The 18,153-nt window shown below is 49.7% G+C and overlaps 1 protein-coding gene across 1 annotated transcript in view; it reads left to right on the top strand.

The window, feature by feature from the left end:
* Positions 1-18,153, top strand: part of LOC126528383 (uncharacterized) — an 83,467-nt gene that overhangs the window by 23,747 nt on the left and 41,567 nt on the right. The gene's annotated exons all lie outside the window — the stretch shown is intronic.

Here is an 18,153-nt window from a genome sequence, read left to right as displayed (position 1 = left end):
ACGCGCGAAAGATGTTTGTGCGCGAAATATGCGCTGCGTTGAAGCCGACGACGTCGCAGGTTCTTTACTCGAAAGGCCACTCACTCTACGCGCAGGGGAAAAGTTAATTTAATTTAGCGACCCCACTGTAGGTGAAGCCGGAACTGTGTGGCGGCGGATATATCTCTTTCACTAACTTGCGCGCGTGTGTTCGCGCGAACCAAAAAAAAAAAAAAGCGGGGGGGGAGAACGACACTTCGAGTAGAGCACACGCGAATTAACGCCGTAAAGGGTACCGCGTTTGGTTAGCCTTTACACGGTGCTCGCGAGAAGAGGGTTAGAGGAAGTGAAAGAAAGAAAGAAATAAGCTCCCAGAGAAATGGGGGGAGGGAGGGGTTAAGTATAGATGTATGAGACGAAGTGGCGAGCTTATTGCGTACACTGTCCCATGGAACGAAGCTCCGAGAATCTCGCTGCTCTTCGCTAGAGGTCTCCGAGAAAGGGCGGCGGCTGTCTGGACGAGATAGTGATGAGGCGGCCATTATATTAACCTTCGGGGCTCGTGTGCGCCAAAAAAAAAAAAAAAAAGACTTATTGAAGCTGCTCCCGGAAGGTGCGGAGGGTGTGGCGTGGAGCAGCTGTTATTCTCATTACTTGGAGGCCTGCCTCGGCGAGAGCCCCTCTCTCTCTCTCTCTCTCTCTCTCTCTCTCTCTCTCTCTCTCTCTCTCTCTCTCATTTCTGAGTTACTCTCTTCATTCTCATTACCGTTCTCTGGCGTGACCGTCTTCTTTCCTTGCTCGGCCATTCGTTCCCCGACAACGGAACGGGCTCAGATTCCCGAAAGAGTGTCGCATGCACATCGCAGGGGCGCTATATAGCGAACGAGAAATTGGGCTCCGTTATTTTGCATCAAGGCGTTTGTGTGCGTGACATATGCTGCCGCTTTCGAGTGAGAGCAGGTGGCGCGTCTTATTGTGGGTGCGTCTAGCACAATGAGAAGTGGATGAAAATATGCGTTGAAATATTCAGCCGCAACACACATATGCGGCGTTTAATACGCATACTATACTATACGCGGTAATTACGCGCAACTCGTTTGCCAAATAATTGGAAATGTTAACTTGAAAACTATATGTGCACCTAATTGCAATGTAGGGAAACAAACAAAAAGTATAAAATAAAACAAGGAATCTCGTGATACAGGGGGAAAAAAATTGCCCGTAGGCGAGTTGCACGGAGTGCTTGCAAATCAGTGCGTGTATACAGGTTTTCTAGTAAGGACATGTATGTTTTGTAAAGTGACTCGGGCAGCTAATTAACAGACTTCTAGCGCCTCATGAAGAAGTGAACGGCAATACAGACTTGAAATAATACTCTGGCGATCCGAACTGATTTACTCCCGCTACTATTAGCGTCTTTGTAAGTAAGACTGGATGATTCATCCGACTAAACTTCCGTTTGATCGATCTAATAATGCGTTCATCACGCGTGAGCCAACCACGTGCGTAACCTGAGCCAATCGGCTGCGTCAAGAAAGCTGAGCCAAATAATTCAAGCGTGCTCTCTTGAAAAAAGAGAATTAAGAAATAAAGAACTATGTGAATCTTTCTATGTCGCTTAAAATAGCCTAGTGTTAGAATTTTGTTCTATGGAAATTGAGACCATACTGAAGAAGAATTCGCTCTAAAATTTTACAGCATATTCTCGTGGAATAAGTTCTTAACATCTGCAGCGAGATGCGTATTGCGCTGTTCTAGTTAATATTTCATCACTGCGGAAGCTTAACTAGAACAGGCTTTAGTAAAATTTTGTATAACAGTCTTTGGAAAGAGGTTGCGCTTTGAGTGTACTCGCTGACTTCATTCCTGCGACTGCAGGATATGTCCCCCTTAATGTCATTAATTATAGTTAATTAGCGAACCTTTCTTAATTTATAATCGTGTTTGCGACAGTGCGTACGTTCTGGTGTCCGCCACTGGGAAATTAGGTCAGCAATTTGCCTCGGCAGTCCTGCGCGTTTCTGTGACATTCTTCCTAACCTTGTTTTGGCATCGGAGCAATGTTACCGAAAGCTTAAGCCTGTAGTTGAGAATACGAACAAGAAATGTAGTTGGGAACGCCACGCAGTGACTTAGTGCAGATGGTTGTCTGTTCAAGTAACAGACTGGCATACGCCAAGGGAAGATATACAAACAACCCAGTCCAGGACCGCAGAGGATTAGGTGGTGTAATGAGACGAGGATAAGAGTCGGGTATCGCGAGACAAGCGCATAATTGCAAATAAATGGTAGTAGCTATGCCTTCGACCTAAATTATAGGGTGTTGACGACAACGATCGTGACGATGGTGATCCTGCCTCAAGTTCGGTATGCGTCGATTCTCGAGTTAAAGCAACATTGATCTGGAACGCATATTTTCCGGACACTGGAATGGCCGCCGCGTTGGCGTTTTGAGCCAGTCGGAGAGGCCGTATCCAGCAGCCCTGCGAGCCAATCAGAACTGACTAGATTTCGTTCCGTGAGCTCGACGGGAACGGGTCGAGTTGAGCCGAGCGCGTTTACACGTGCATCATGCCGAGCAGGTTAGGAAGGTCGACCTCGCTGTCTATAGTCGGGTCGATCGAACTCGCCTCGACGCTCGCCCGCGACCCGACCCGCCGGCGCTAACGTGAACTCGACGACCCGCGAGCCGACTCGACTCGACTTCGCCGGGTTCACGTAAACGCAGCTGGTGTCCATAATAGATCTTCAAGGGGTGTACCGTAGCGCGATCAAAAGACGGGACAAAAGAAGACACACAGGGACACACACAGCGCTGTGTGTGTCCCTGTGTGTCTTCTTTTGTCCCGTCTTTTAATCGCGCTACCGTACACCCCTTGAAGGTGCATTACCAACAAGCCCACATTGCAACGCTCGTGTCCGTAATACGCGGTTTAGGTCCCGACGAAGCGAAATTAATCGAACGGTCTCGAACGACATCCGTCCCGTGGGTCTGTTTGTCCTCGTAACTATAGCACTGTTTTCTTCGTTCATTAAATAAACCGCGGGACGGCGCCGCGTGGTCAGGAGGTGGTCTATTGGGGGTAGGGGGGGGGGCATACGAGGTGCGTAGGCGCTGCGTCTGGGGTCGCACGGTGTTGTTTGTATCGCGGCGCGATGCCCCGAAGAGAGCGCCCACGTTGGCGATTTCTTCGCGCGCCCTCCGGTGTTTATTGCCCCGCTTTACCTCACTCTCCTCCCGGTGCGCGCGCTGTTTCTTTACGTGGCACGTGTGCTGTGCGTCTTCTCGGACGTGCGTTCCTTCACGGAGGGAGTCGCTTGTTTGTTGGCATACGCCGACGCCGCCACGTGTGTGCGTGCTGGGCAAGCTTCGAGAGAGAGAGAGAGCGAGAGAGAGCGTACGTCTGCGAGAATGAACAGCGTTTCTTTATATCGACGGCTTCTTTTTATTTTGACCCGCGAACGGAGCGAGTGGGCAGCGGCGACGTTATGTGTGCGCGTCGCGAAACGCTGTGGCTCGGGAAAAAAACGCGAGCACGCCGCTTGTCGTCGAGCTGGGCGTTTTTTAACGCGACGCAGCGTTAAGGGCCCCCGTGTCGCGGATAATCCGTTGTCGGCGTCGAACAGCCGGCGTCGGCGCGTCCTGTGAGCGAAAATTGCCGTATGTGTTTAGGCGTATGTCTGTGCCGCGCCTTGCTTACATGAAGTGCGGTATTATGCGGGTTAGATTACCACGCCGTTGTATCGCTAAGGTTGCTCGAGCCTTGTGTCACGTTCTTGACAAATGATCTTCTCGGAATTTCGAGAACGACAGCCCAAAAATAAATGTCACGAAACAAAACACCGAAAGCGCGTGCCTTCGGTATTAAGTCTTCTCATGAGTGAAATATTAAAAGTGCGAAACAACATGAGAAACCTGAAAATTGTGTAATTTTCTGTCGCGGCGGTGCGCTACCTCCGGGATCGGTCCACGCAAGAGGCCGCGTTTCTACCGGAAAGCTCACAGCGTCCGCCGACAGCGTTTCCCGGTACACATCACGGTTACACAGGCTGCAGTTGCCGGGGAGCGTGAGAAGCAGTCGGTGATCTTTGAATGCTATTGCGTCCCACTCCTAAAGGCGAAGCTTAGGCGTCTTCCAAGTTTCGCACTTAAAACCCAAGTATCTTTACTTCTTTTTCTTTTCCAATTAGTTTTGGAGATGAAACAGCAAACACGCGGTGCTATTTCGCCTGTGAAATTTGGCGCACATACTACCAGTCGCGCCAACAACCGTATCCAGTAAATTCCCAGCAGGTTCCAACCAGTTCCAACAGGTGGAGTCGCAGTGCTCGGCACAGGAAAAAACCAAATCAGGAAAGAAACAATTTATGATAACTCATAGGGAAGCTCATTACTTTTCGAAGCGAGATCGGCATGCCTTGGAACATGCACCTATAAAGCGAGATATAGTAAAGAAGAAGAATCATGTGCTTGCTGCGGTAAAGCTGGGAAACGACGTAGCATGTTTTATTAGAATGTGAAGACGTCTTTCCAGCGGTCGATTTAGGCACCACTGGCCTCCTTGAAGCCCTTGGGTTCAGCGAGAGCAGTGGAAAAGTAAACATGTCCGCAATAGGGATTAGTAAGGGGCGGTTGGAGGATTGGTGGAGTAAAAGTAGGGAAACGACAAAAAAACGGAGACGTACAAAAGCACAGTTCGCAATAGGGGATCAGAACATTTGGTTGTGGGAGTTCATAGGACATTAGACAGAATAATAGCAAGAGCTTGGTGGCGCAACCCACCGCCCCGTTCCAAAGCGGACGCTCATAACATCCATCCATCCAGCCATGACCTCCGAGATTCGGTGGCGCGATCTGTATTCCGGAGGAAATGAAACAGCTATACAGCTTCCTACGAAAGTTGCTAGACGGCACTTTGGCGTTAGCAGAATCTACGGGATCCCTCGAGCATGACGGTTCATCTACCACGCTAATGACCGATACGGCGCGTGGATTTGCCTTAAACTTGGGCCTTTGGCTTCGAGCGACTGTGTGGCTTTGCCGATTTATCAATTCCAACAAAACGCTAATGCGTTATAAGCGCTAAAATTCACAGTGACTATGCGTGTGCGCAGCAATTTAATTCCTTCGTGCGTTTAGGGAAAGCTGTGGCTGCTTGGAAATTGAGAAAGATAAACAATGTTTCTACATCTAATGCAACGTGGCTCGAGCGGCCAGTCGCGCGGCAATTTTGCGTCTATTCGCGAGCTTCTTTCACGCCCGGAAAAAACACTTTTATGTAGCACGTACGGAGCAGCAGCAAGCTTTACCGGGAGCGTTTCATGTCGCTCAACGATTTTCTCATTGACACCTTTCATCTAATTCTAATAGTTGAGAAGCCGGTTAATTAATTAAGACTAATTATGCAGTTACGGGGAATGAAAAAAATATTTTGAGTATCTCCAAGCGACGGCAAACAACATTACCTTGGTTCTGTATAGCTACATGACATTTGCATATATATTTTTGAAAATCTTGGTGCGTGATAGTTGGGGCGCCCAGTATACTGATAAGAAGGAAACATTAATTTGAGATGCGACATCTCTCTCACGTTCGGCGTTCTTTTTTTTTTTTTTTTCTCCGACGCAGCACCGCGCCAGCGACAGTTCGTTAGCGTTCACACGATTGCGTTTTACGCGTCGCGTCCCCCAAACGCGTCGCTCGACTGGTGTGAACGAACGAGGCGGCTTTGTTTATCAGTGAACAGGCAGACTGAACAATAATCTTCTGTGGCAGATAGAGCTATTCGGCCACGTCAAACTGCATTAATTAAACTTGTAGTTGTAATCGCTTCGAGGCACATGTTCGAACTGCGAAATTGAAGACCAGCTGCAACGAAGACGCGTCTACGTGGGGAAGAAAAATAATCTCTGGGTATGCACTGCAGTTTCGAGAAATACGTCTTTTTCATTCGGCGTCGAAGTGATGTTCCCTACAACACCCATGAGCACTGCGGAAAAGTGTTATTCTACACAAGTGTATTACTCGAATTCCCGCGCGCTTTGCGTAAGAGGTAGAGGTTGTACACTTCTCGAAACCGGTGCTAATCATTGCAGTCATCCTAATAATCATCAACCTACCGGCGTTCACCGCGGTACAAAGGCCTCTCCCAGCGATCTCCATTTACCGCTGTCTTTTTTTCTGCTGCGCTGCCGCCACTTTATGCCTGCAAATTTTCTCATTTCATCACACCACCTACGTAGTTTTTTTTTTCTTTTTTGACGTCCTCGACTGAGCTTCTCTTCCCTTGGCACCAATTCTGTAGTTATAGTAGGCCACCGACTATATACCCTACTCATTGAATGCCCTGCCCAGCTCCATTTTTTTTTCTTAATGTCAACTATAGAATAGCGGCTAGCCCCGTGTTCTCTATGATCCGCACATAGCTCTCTTCCTGTCTCTTAACGTCAAGCCTAACATTTTCTCCTTCCATTACTTGTTGCAGCAGTCCTTAACTTCTTCTTGAAAATCTCGCGAGTTTCTGTCCCATATGTCAGTACCGCGGCAGAATGCAATGATTGTGCACTTTTTTTTCTCATCGATGTAGCGGTAAGCTGTCGGGGTGACGACTATAATCACGTGATTTCTTCTAAACGGATGTGACTTCGTTGCAGCTCGTTTTCAACATTCTCAATCGGAACATCTGCCCTGTAGGGCGTAGTTCCGAAGATACTCAGTACAAACGTTGTCATTTGCCTAACTTACGCCTTACGGGTATGTCCCATCGGTCACGAATTACGATAGGCTGTCGATAAATGCGTCAGGGTTAGGCAAATTATTTCCAAGGCACTTTGGGGACGCTGGATTAAATTATGGGCGCTACGTATAGAATGGTCGTTTGTGCATGCGTCTTACAGTGAGTACTCGTAATGTGAAAGTAATTAAATTTTGATTGAGGCCAGAATCGTTCACGTTGCGTTTTTTTTTGTTCATTTATATATATGGTTTGCTCGAATCACACGAAAAAAAGTTAGTCACTGGCTGCAAGCATTTCGAGAAGCTGCCTGCGATCGCGCGCAAGTGTGCGAGTCACCTGCGTACAAGGTTAGCAGGAAGGAAGGGAGAACTCAAACGGCACTGATTGCACGCTTGTGCGTGACGTCGGTCTGTTCGTTTTTCTTTCTTTTTTCTTGCCTTTTCTTCTGTGTGCGCTGGTGATCTCCGTGAAACACACACGAAACGCGCGCATTTGTGGAGGCGCTGTATAGGCGGAATTTCCGGGACGCGCGCGGGCTTTTGAAAAGAAGAGAGAAAGAAATATGTAGAAGAAACCGAACGAAAGAATGACGCATGCACTTGAACGTTCACCCGATGATGAAACGGCGGGACGTCCTCCTTCTCCATGGGATTCGCGCGTTCGTCGCTGCGTAATTGAGTGTTCGGCGTAAACGGGCGATTTGCGACTCGCCCCGCGTCGCTTCCCGGGCGCCTTTTCGTGCGAACGAGCACACGGCGAGGACACCCTTTATGGCGGGCGCGCGAATTGGGCCGCGGGCCTCTGGGAGAAAAAAAAAAAAAAAAAAAGTCCGAGCGTGTGTAGGACGTTTGCCGAAAAGGTTTCGAGGAGTAGTCGGAAAGCGGATCGCGTGGTTTTGCTCTGTACTGCAGGGCGGATGTTTGCTGCGCGAAAACTGCTTGCCAAATGTCGCCGGTGCCGAACAAAGAAAGAAAGAAGGAAAGAAAGAAAGAAAGAAAGAAAGAAAGAAAGAAAGAAAGAAAGAAGCGTGTACCTAAAGGAGAATGCCCCGGTTTTGATCACTTTCACTATATGCAGCCTAGTTTTCTTACCTTCGCTAGTTTTATTTAATCATATCTGCTTTAAATACACCTAAATTATACACACAGGATTAGAGCTCCCTTTCCCCCCTTTGGAATCGTTAAATGAATGAAAAATATTCTAAGAAAACCGCAAGACGAGCATTTTAGCGCGTTAAAGAGCACGCCCTCCAAAAAAGCACCGCACATTTCGAGATGTGCTTTGCTTTTTTGTTATGGAACTTTTTTTTTCAATTCTATTTTCCCAGTTGTGTAAATTCTTGTCAGATTGCTCGGGGGAAAGAAGGCAAATCGTGGAGTTTCGAACTACTGAAGTGGTTGCCAACCCCTAAGTATAATACGACCCGCCGTGGTTGCTAGTGGCTATGGTGTTAGGCCACTGAGCACAAGGTCGCGGGATCGAATCCCGGCCACGGCGGCCGCATTCCCATGGGGGCGAAATGGGAAAACACCCGTGTGCCTAGATTTAGGTGCGCGTTATCTTAGAACCCCAGGTGGTCTAAATTTTCGGAGTTCTCCACTACGGCGTGCCTCATAATCAGATGGTGGTTGCGGCACGTGAAACCCCGTGATTTAATTTAAATATAACGCGGTCGATGAGATATGCACATTCCTTCGCAATAAGTTGCTCGCGAGAGTCTGGCCTGGCGGACGCGGGACGGCTGTGTGGCTTTGGCTGCGCTCCAAGCTGAGCACTCGTGCGCGCAATGATTGACATCTGCGCGGGAGACGCCGTTGCGGACGATAACGGCGCGCTCGGCTGATTAGCCAAGCACGCGACGCCGGCACTGCACACATACCGACAGTGCAGACGTGTGTCTGAAAGCCGGCACGGCGCAAGACACACGACATAGAAAGCAGACGTGCAAGCAGACGTGCAGTTTGTGGACTCACCATTGTAGCTGTCCCAGCTAACGTAAAGAAGGTCGCAGTTTCGCCCGAAAGGCGAAGCATCGATTGCTATAGCAAATGAGCTGGACAACTGCACGAAGTAAGGATAGTAGTTTCATCGGCCGAATAAACTTTTAAACGTATGCGTTACTAACCAAATGAACAAGCATGGTGTCACGCGCGCACAAGCAAACATGAGCACTTCTCGCTCGATGACCGCGGAAACTCGCTGTCGAAACGCTGCAGTGAGGAAGCGCGGCGGCAGCAGCGAGCGAATTGACCTTCGTGCTGTATCTCGCACCAACGCGAACGAAGCCGCGAAAGCGCAGCGCGAGCGGCGGACTCTGTCCCCATCGCAGGTGCCTTTAAAGATGCAGCAGCCCGGTCCGGCTCCCCCCCCCCATCTCCCTCCCCTCCCCCCCAGAGTCTTGCGCGCGACAGAAGACTGCGTGCATCCTCCCTGCTTTCCTCCCTTCCTTGCGCGCGATTGAGCCGCGATCGCCGCCTCACCCTCGCACGCCTTCACTCGCACATACAGACAGCGACGACTTTATCGTGCTTTGACTTTATACGGAACCTCACTGCGACGGCAGACATGCGCCTGGAGTGTCAATATATTGCTGTCGCAATAAAAAAAAAAAAAGAGTAAGCTAGCAGGTCACGGGCCATCGTTGTTTTTTTTTTCAGTAAATATTTAGTCATTCATCCTTATGTTTTGTCTTTCTGTTCAGGCACGTGTGTGAATTCACATTATTGCATAGCAGCCACGGGACCTTCCTTTTCCTCCTTGATTTCTTTTTTTTTTTTTTTTTTTTTTTGAGGCCTGCGCGCGACTGTCTTTAGTAACAAACGTTAGTATCGCCGTCCCGCGCATTGTGCTGTTGTTGCTTGTCATTTGCGTTGTGCTGCGCTCGCTTTCTCTAAACTTGCAACGAATGCGCAGTACCTAAATGCTCCTTTTTTTCTCTTTTGTTGAGCGAGTTTGAACCGTAAACTGGATGTCCTGCTCCTGCATTAAACTGTAAAAAAGAAAAAAAAAAATATTGTCATCCACTCTACTCTAGCGCGAAGCTACAGGTTTCCTAGTAGCTTCTTGCCACGCTCGGGTGGACGACAATTTTATCGAATCCGCGACCTGATATATAGCGTGCTATGCATATCCGAAAGAAGCGAAGGGACGCCGAGCGAGTCGTACACACGACTGCGCGTTGCCGTCTCGGTGAGCAAACAACTCGCGGTTACGACCGGCGGAGTCGTGTAAATTCCTTCCTTTGGCAGAACCGTCTCTCTCTCTCTCTCTCTCTCTCTCTCTCTCTCTCTCACACGTTGGCACCGCGAGCCTCCGATAATCTTAACTGTGCGCCGATAAGGATCGGCTGGCCCGATATCCACCCGCGGGAGCGGCTGCTGCGGGAGCAGTGCTGGCAGCGCGTGTCCTTCCTCGTTGCCGTGGCAACGCGCGCTCGTGCCCGGCGGGTGTACTGCTGCGGGCGCTGTCGCGCGCGACCTTTTGTTTGCGTGCTGCGCTTTCGTGTCACGTGCAGGCTCGCGGACGTATCCGTGTGTAGCGGGATGTCTCTGCATCGCGGATGGCAATTACTGCGGCCGGGGATGTAGGACGGGCTCTTCATTTCTTTCCTCGACGAGGCTCAATGAACGCATGGGAACGGGGCGAGGCAAGCTCGGGGCCGGGCGTGGAAACCGAAGCGGGGCGAAGCAGGAGCAGAGACAAATATAGTTTGCAAAGCATGCTTCAGTTAGCGGAGGGGGATAAAAAGTCCTTGTATTCTTTTTTTTTTTAGAAAGAAAAACAAAAACGAGGGGGCGGGTTACCGCGTGATGAAGGAAAACGTGTCTCGTACATTGGTTATAAGCAGGGTGCGAAGCCTGCTTGGCCCTGGCATTGTCAAAAAAAAGAAAAAAAAACTCGACAATGGCGGCGTACGAGCGAGTTATTTTTTGTGTTCTATCAAAATTAGGGCCGTGCAAGAGTTTTCAAGAAAATAGCTCTGTATTCTACTCCTCCCAGCGAGACTTATCACGAAATAGCCCATAGACATCGCTTGAGGCGTCGTGCGCTCCCACCACTGGCCAACCAACTCGATAAAACGCAAGTGGTCGCGTTTAGGCGACTCCAGACAAACACATACCTACACCCACAGTACATTAACAAATTCACAGGGGGCAAGAAAAGCGACCTATGCAGGCTCTGTTCGCAAACAGGGACACTCACACACATAATGTGGGAATGCACCTCGCTCCCGTTCTCTCATGGCCCCCCGTCAGCAGCGAGACTGACTGGACCGCCTGGCTCAGGTCCGGGGACGTCGACCGACAGCTTGAACTGGTGGACTGAGCGGAGAAGGCCAAGCAGCCCCAGGGCCTTTCTTGAGCCCGATCCCTCAGTCACCTCCCCCTTTCCCCTTCCCACTTTCAATAATGTTTACCACCACCACCACCTCGGTTTCTTTTCATCATCGTAATTACATATTTCTAACGTTGTACGTCTAACACATTTCTAGAATCTTCCCGATTCTGGAGCAATCTTGACGCGTCAGTAGAACCGCTTTAGCAAGTTAAAACTTTGCGCCTCTGCGTGTGTGTGTGTGTTTTATTATAACTTACGGATTTCCGTCAACTTTTGTGAGAACATGCGAGATCGCAAATCAAAACAGTTCGCTTCCTGGAGTGGCTAAGATTTTACTTTCTCCATCAGATACAAACGTTTTCATTCAGATCGGTCCAGCGGTTTTCCCGTGAGACCATTTCCGCACCTTGCATGTATTTGAGTCGGAGTTAATTGGTCTCGAGGTATGCATACAGCTTTGCAAGCACGCAGCGGCACGGAACGGCTGCAGCTCACAAACGGGCGCCGAAGACCGCCCGAGCCGACTAATTCACAGGGTCCTTTCTGCGCGCCGATGATAAGCGCTGTGACCTGAAGATCATCATCATCATCATCATCAGCCTGGTTACGCCCACTGCAGGGCAAAGGCCTCTCCCATACTTCTCCAACAACCCCGGTCATGTACTAATTGCGGCCATGCCGTCCCTGCAAACTTCTTAATCTCATCCGCCCACTTAACTTTCTGCCGCCCCCTGCTACGCTTCCCTTCCCTTGGGATCCAGTCCGTAACCCTTAATGACCATCGGTTATCTTCCCTGAAGATAGCGAAGCGATAAGGCCCACGGCGTGTAGGCCTGCCGTGCGCGGCGCACTGTATACAGTTTAACAGGCTGATAAACCCGCTTCTCCTTTCGTTTCCTTTTTATTATTAGTGCATTCCACACCGATTCTACGCTGTGACGGCCGCACAGCGAAGGTGCTTTCGCTACCCTCTTAAATTGATTTTTTATGGCTCATTTATTATTAAAGTCAATTAAGAGCCAGGAAATCCAGTGCCGCTTAAAGGCGCGGATGTAGTCGGGCGTTCGGGCTCACAGAAGAGGTTGCGCGGAGTTTTCGACTTCGCCAAACGAAAAAAAAAAAGCAATAAAAGCGCGCGAGCTGCGCCTAGAAGAGCCCGTCACCAGATTCGCTCTGAAGGGGTGATGTGTAACAATACACCATCGTAATACTTTGTTTTTAAAACCATGCAAACGTGGTGAGACTGCAGCCAAAGAATACAATCGAACCGTTAAATTCGAGTGAATTCGCCTTAAAACGCGAGTGACCAACTGGAGATGGTCGGTCAGACGTTAGCTGCCCCGTGCGTTCTGGTTGGGCCATCTGCCTGCAGTGTGCGCAGCGCTGTTGCAGCCGAATCAGTGTCGGTTTCGCTCCCTCGAAACTCCCAACATTTGAGAGAAACGAATATTCGACAATTTCGCACGGCTCATTGTCGAACCGAATACGAATCAAATCGCAGAGACAATTCGATTCGCATTCGATATGGAGAATATTCGCACACCCCCGAGGAAAAAATTTTTTTTTTTCGAATGTTTCGAACTTGTGGGAGCCGGCCTACAGAATCGAAACGAGATTCGAGTAATGTGGAAGGAAATCGAGTGTCGTCATTTGTGCGTCTTCACTGTGTCCGCTTCAGTGCGCTGCTTCACCAGCAAGGCATGATGGGATTCGAGTAAACGCGGTGCGTACGCGCCTCGGCAGTCATCATTAAAGCGAGCCGGTTTGAGCCTTTAGCCACTCCCGACGGTATCATGTGTAAGCGGGACCACGTGTTCCAGTCCGTTTACACGAGTGTTCCGGCCCGCCAAGCCCCACAATCACCTCGAGGCGCCCGCGCGACAGTTTCGCGAGGCAGCGTATACACTCGTCGTGGCTGGCCGCAGGCAATGCTATCGCCGCTTCGTTAAGCCTGCTCCGTGGGCCCGGCTAATGCCCCGCCGGTGCCTCGAATTGGGCCGCCAAGCGGGGGACCGCGGTAAATGGATCAGCGATTTTCGCCGCCGAGAGGAACTGCAGTGCCGCGTATATCGCGCGCGCGGGGCATGCGATGGGAGAGTTTGAAAGTGAGTGGTGTATACGTCGCGTATATGCACACCTTGCAACGAGGCTGTATGGTTAGTTATACGCACCTGCCGAGGTAGCGCAGGTGCTCTACAGGCGTCGCGCTGCGATAAGCTCGAGGTTGCGGGTTCGAATCCCGGCCGCATTCCGATATGGGGGCGGAATTCGAAAAAAAAAAAAGAAATGCTCGTCTGTGACACGCATTGGGTGCACGTCAAGGAACCCCGGAGACGGTGAAAATTATTCCGCAGGCCCCTCACTATGCGGCGTGCATCATAATCAGATCGTGGTTCTAGCGCGTAAAAATCAAGAACTTATCAATTATTAGTTAAACGATGGTCGGCGCGAGCTGGCAGTATTGCGGAAAGACTGCGGTGCACTTCGATGGTGGCGAAAGCCAAAAAAAGAAAAAAGTCAAAAAGGAAGAAAAAAAAAAAAGCCCATGTGCGCAGTTTTGGCGCGCGTGAAAGAACCCCCAGACGGTCGGAGTTAATCTGGAGCCATTTATTACGGTGTCCCTCATAACATATACTGTGTTCTGGGACCTTGACCGCCATAATTTATTTTTTTAAAGCAAGTTTTACGGACCGGTGTTCAGGGCCTTTAAGGCTGTGGTAGGCGCGAAGAAAGCAGGTTTTAGAAGACGGCACCGACTTTCCGTGGCAGTGGAACAAACCTACGCTGGGGAGTCGGTCCACGAATTGATCCTGCAGGATCGATTCAAGACGCAAGCTTTTACGATAGTCGTATAGCCGGGGTTGGTGTTGCCGCTGATATTATCGCTCAACCCCGCGTGTATACCCTCTGCGGATTAATAAATAATCGGTTGTTGTTGTCATCTCAGATCATGGCTCCTACCCACGAGGGGGGACGGTCGCCGGAGATAAAGTACCTACAGCAGAAAAAAAAAAAAACGAATATCAGAAGGGGATATTGCGTAACATAAGGACGACATAATTTTACACGAAAAATTTACGTACGACTGCAGTCGGTCACCTAGCAGCGTAACTTTGCGGACATCTGTACGCAATAAGTTTATCGAAACATCGTGTTTCCCTAGTCGAGGCTGTTCTTTTTCTTTCTTCTTCTTTGCGCGTCATCAGCTGTTCACCGGGACACTGTTGAATTGCACGGTAGCGGCTACTTGGTTGTCGGTAGATGCAGGCCTCACCTCGCAGTCTACAGCGGAGAACACGGCCCCACTACCGAAGGCCATGTGTGCCAACTCTCTTGTTCTCCACTCCTCCCCGATGGCGTTCATTACGAACACCGAGGAGAGTTAAATGGTGGAAGGGAGGGGGGGGGGGGGGGGAGGCACATTACGGGGCGGTGACTTGGCGTGTCCTCCGCCGTTGCGCGTCCGGGCCGGACATGCTCGAAGCTTTCGGCAGGGGCGGCGGCAGTCCGCACACAATGCTCGCGCGCACGTCATGCCTCGCCGCGCCATTTAAGGGGGGCGCAACCGTCGCTTCCGCGGCCTCTCCTCCACACCACGGGCGCGCGCGTGGGCAATCCCCCGCGTATCGCCGAATTTACGGCGTAGATGCCGTACGGACTCGCCTAATAGCGGCACCTGCTACTTTTCCTGTTATCTTGCTCAGAAAGAGCGGAAGTGCCGAGACTGCTGCGTAGATAAAGAAACCGGGACGCGTATTAAAAGAAAGAAAGAAAGAGTACGGTTCGTAAGACCGGGTGCAAGTCAGTCGTCGTGTTGGACGCATATAATTAGCGAAGGCGGCAGCCCCTTGCCACAGAGCTCTTACGAAAAGCTTTGATTCTCTTAAGAAAAAGTGCTTCTCTATCCCTCTGTATCTCTTGGTTGCGTATGTATGTACGTATGTATGTATGTATGTATGTATGTATGTATGTATGTATGTATGTATGTATGTATGTATGTATGTATGTATGTATCTATGTATGTATGTACGTATGTAAAAACAGGTATGTATCGACGCAAAATGCAATCTTACACCTACCGATGTCTTCAGCGAAGGGTTATTTTTTGAGTGCCATTAAACGGATCCAAATACGTTAAGTTTAGCGTTATCGAAAGATCGCGCACTTGTTCTGGAAAACACAAGTACACCAGTCATTTGAAGGCGAATAAAACGGCCAGTGCACCACTGCCTCTGTGTGGTGGCGTTTCTCCGTTTCTGTCAGTGACGCCGGTTTTACCCGTGCGCGGACTTTGTGAGCCAGAAAAAAAACGACCAAGTACGGGCGCGCGACGCGGCGTAATCATTCCCTCGGCAGCTAGCCTCGGTGACGATTTCCATAGAGTCTCATTTAGGCGATAGTTGTTCGGCAGCAACGTCCCGTTACAAAGCGGTCAAATGTCCAGTGCGCCGATCTCAATTCGCAGTCATTCCAATGAAAATAAAGAAATAAGTAAAGCGTCCAAACATCAGTGGGAATAAATGTCGATACGTGATCGGTACTGACGTCACGTTTTGCGCGCAGAATTCAAGAAACGGAAGGTCATCATTTCATTTTTTTTTTGAGATTAAGTTAACGCAAAGCAAACAAGTGCACCTTCCCGTGTGCGCTGCCGTAGTGTCCATTTAACTTAAGTTTTTTGTGGACGAATATGGGTCACGCCAATAAGCATAGAACGCGTAGAACGCATTGATGTGCGGATACGTCACTACAACAGTGGACGGCACGCTGAGAGTTGCTTACTTTCTTCGCAGGAAGAGCGCGCATTTCCGTATTGAAGTTTCAGCTTAACAATCTGACACACGGGCATCGTGTAAAGAAGTTCGCTCGCTTCTTGACGTTCTCGTTCGGAGTTTTCCTACGTGGCCGTCACGTCAACGCGGCCATCACGCGAGTGCATACGGTATATGTGCGCTCACGCAACTGACCGGCGTCGACGCGCCGGCCCGAGCGTGGCGTTTCTCGTTGCTGCTGCGGCGAATACGTCACGGCTGCGAGACTTTCTGATGCCTCCGCAACCCTCGACGCAACGCCCCCCCCCCCCCCCCCCCCCCCTTGCCCTTCTATTTCTACGTCCTATCTCCAACCGCCCTCCCTGTGCCACCTTGACTTTTCCCACAGCGCTGTCTTCTCAGCGTCGAAACAAGTTCTGTGCTGCCATCCAGTTAGCTGCTTCGCTTGGTCATATTCGTTCCGCCTTTGTTTATTCTGCGCCCGTCTTCATTGCTCCATAGTCGTTTTTTATCCCTCTCTCTCTCTCTCTCTCCTTTTTTCTTCTTTTCGTTTGCAACGGCCAGAGAGTGAACTGAAGTCTTCGATATCTGTTCTTGCGATGAAGGCGTATACCATAAAGCATAATGTCTTACGTGTGTTCTATGGGCGCTGTCAGGTCTGCGCATGAATTCAAGCAGCGCCTTGTCGTATCTGTTGTGTTGTCGTGTGTCCAGTGATCATGCCGTGACTGTATCGGTGGCCGCTTTGTAGAAGGAAACACGAACGTTCCGCTTGTAGGGCTATAGACAAGTCCGCAATAAGTGGCAGACACTCCATATTAAGCGGCAAACTGTGTCCCCTTACCATCTCTGGAAGGGCACGGTCCGTCGTTTGGACTTGTTGCATCCAGCGGGAAGCCCGGTAAGTTCAAAGTACACACGACAGCCTGTGTAAGGGGCCTGCGCTTGGCATGGAGGAAGCGAAACTTGCTCCCCTCCATGGTAGAGTGGCATGAAAGGGAGCGAACGCGTGATGGGCTGAGAGAGCGCGTGTTTTCGAGACCTTTTTCTTTGTTTACGTTCACAAGTCCAAAACGACTTCCGCTTTCGCCGTCTGGAACAGCCCGCCAAATTTAGCGGGTGACGAAGGCATCTTCAAGGGCTGTACGCTGGCGGGATTAAAAGGCGGGACAAAAGAAGACACACACAGCGCTAACTTCCAACAATGTTTATTATCGAAAACCAGGTCGTACTTATACACTCAGACAACATGAGTCACAGCCACGTGAACAGATTAACAATCAGAGCGAAACGTTATTGTAAGTGATATGCTAAGCCGTGCGCAAAAATTTAAGTTCTTTTTCAGAGAGAGCCAATGACGGTTTGCTGATACATGAATCCCCTAGGGCATCAATCTGCCCGGCTTCTATTATAAGTCTAGTGAGTTCGCATTAGTGAGTGTATAAGTACGACCTGGTTTTCGATAATAAACATTGTTGGAAGTTAGTGCTGTGTGTGTCCCTGTGCGTCTTCCTTTGTCCCGTCCTTTAATCGCGCTACCGTGCACCCCTTGAAGATGCATTACCAACAAGCCCACATTGCAGCCCTCGTGACGAAGGCAGATGCAAATTGCCATAGCCTTTAAAATATACCCCCCTTTTTATTTTATTGTTAACAAAGTCTTTTTTTTTTAAATTACGTGCGACATGTAGTACAGTTGTACTTCCCGAGCTAGATCAATCTCAGAGGCGGACATTACTCGCACGAGAAATAACACTATTTGACTCATTAACAAGGTTTCAGTTAACTTTTAAACTAATTATTTTACAGCCCGTGGCATCACCCATGGATGCCAAAAAATCACCCCTGGCATGTATCACAATTCTGCTTATTGAGTTGGATTACACTTAGAGGCGAGCATTATGTGTATTAGAAATCCAGCCAAATATTTGACAAAGCTTGGCTAATTAACTTTTAAACGAAATACTTTTAGCACATATTGCAGTTTACGAATTGTAGCCGGTCATATCCAGTCATATCCACTAAGTCATGTCCACTAAGAAGAGAGAGAGAGAGAGAGAGAAACAACTTTACTGGTCCATTATGAAATGAAACGCGTTAAGCGTCTGATGGGGTGGCTCCCTCTTCGCGGGCTCCATATGCTTCCAGGGCCGCCTGGCCCCTGTGGATCAGTCGGAGCTGGTCTTCCAGGGCGGGGCTGGACAGCATGATCTCCCATCGCTCGTAAGGGTGGGGATAGCAGGGGGGTTAGTTATGGGTATAGGTGGGGTGATGATGGTGATACCGATTTCGAGGTATGCGTTGCCAAAGTTTGCGGCGAAATGCGT

This window comes from Dermacentor andersoni, chromosome 9 (assembly GCF_023375885.2).
Source record: "Dermacentor andersoni chromosome 9, qqDerAnde1_hic_scaffold, whole genome shotgun sequence".
NCBI lineage: Eukaryota > Metazoa > Arthropoda > Arachnida > Ixodida > Ixodidae > Dermacentor > Dermacentor andersoni.
Note: the sequence above shows the minus strand (reverse complement) of the source record. Positions and strands in the feature narration are given on the sequence as shown.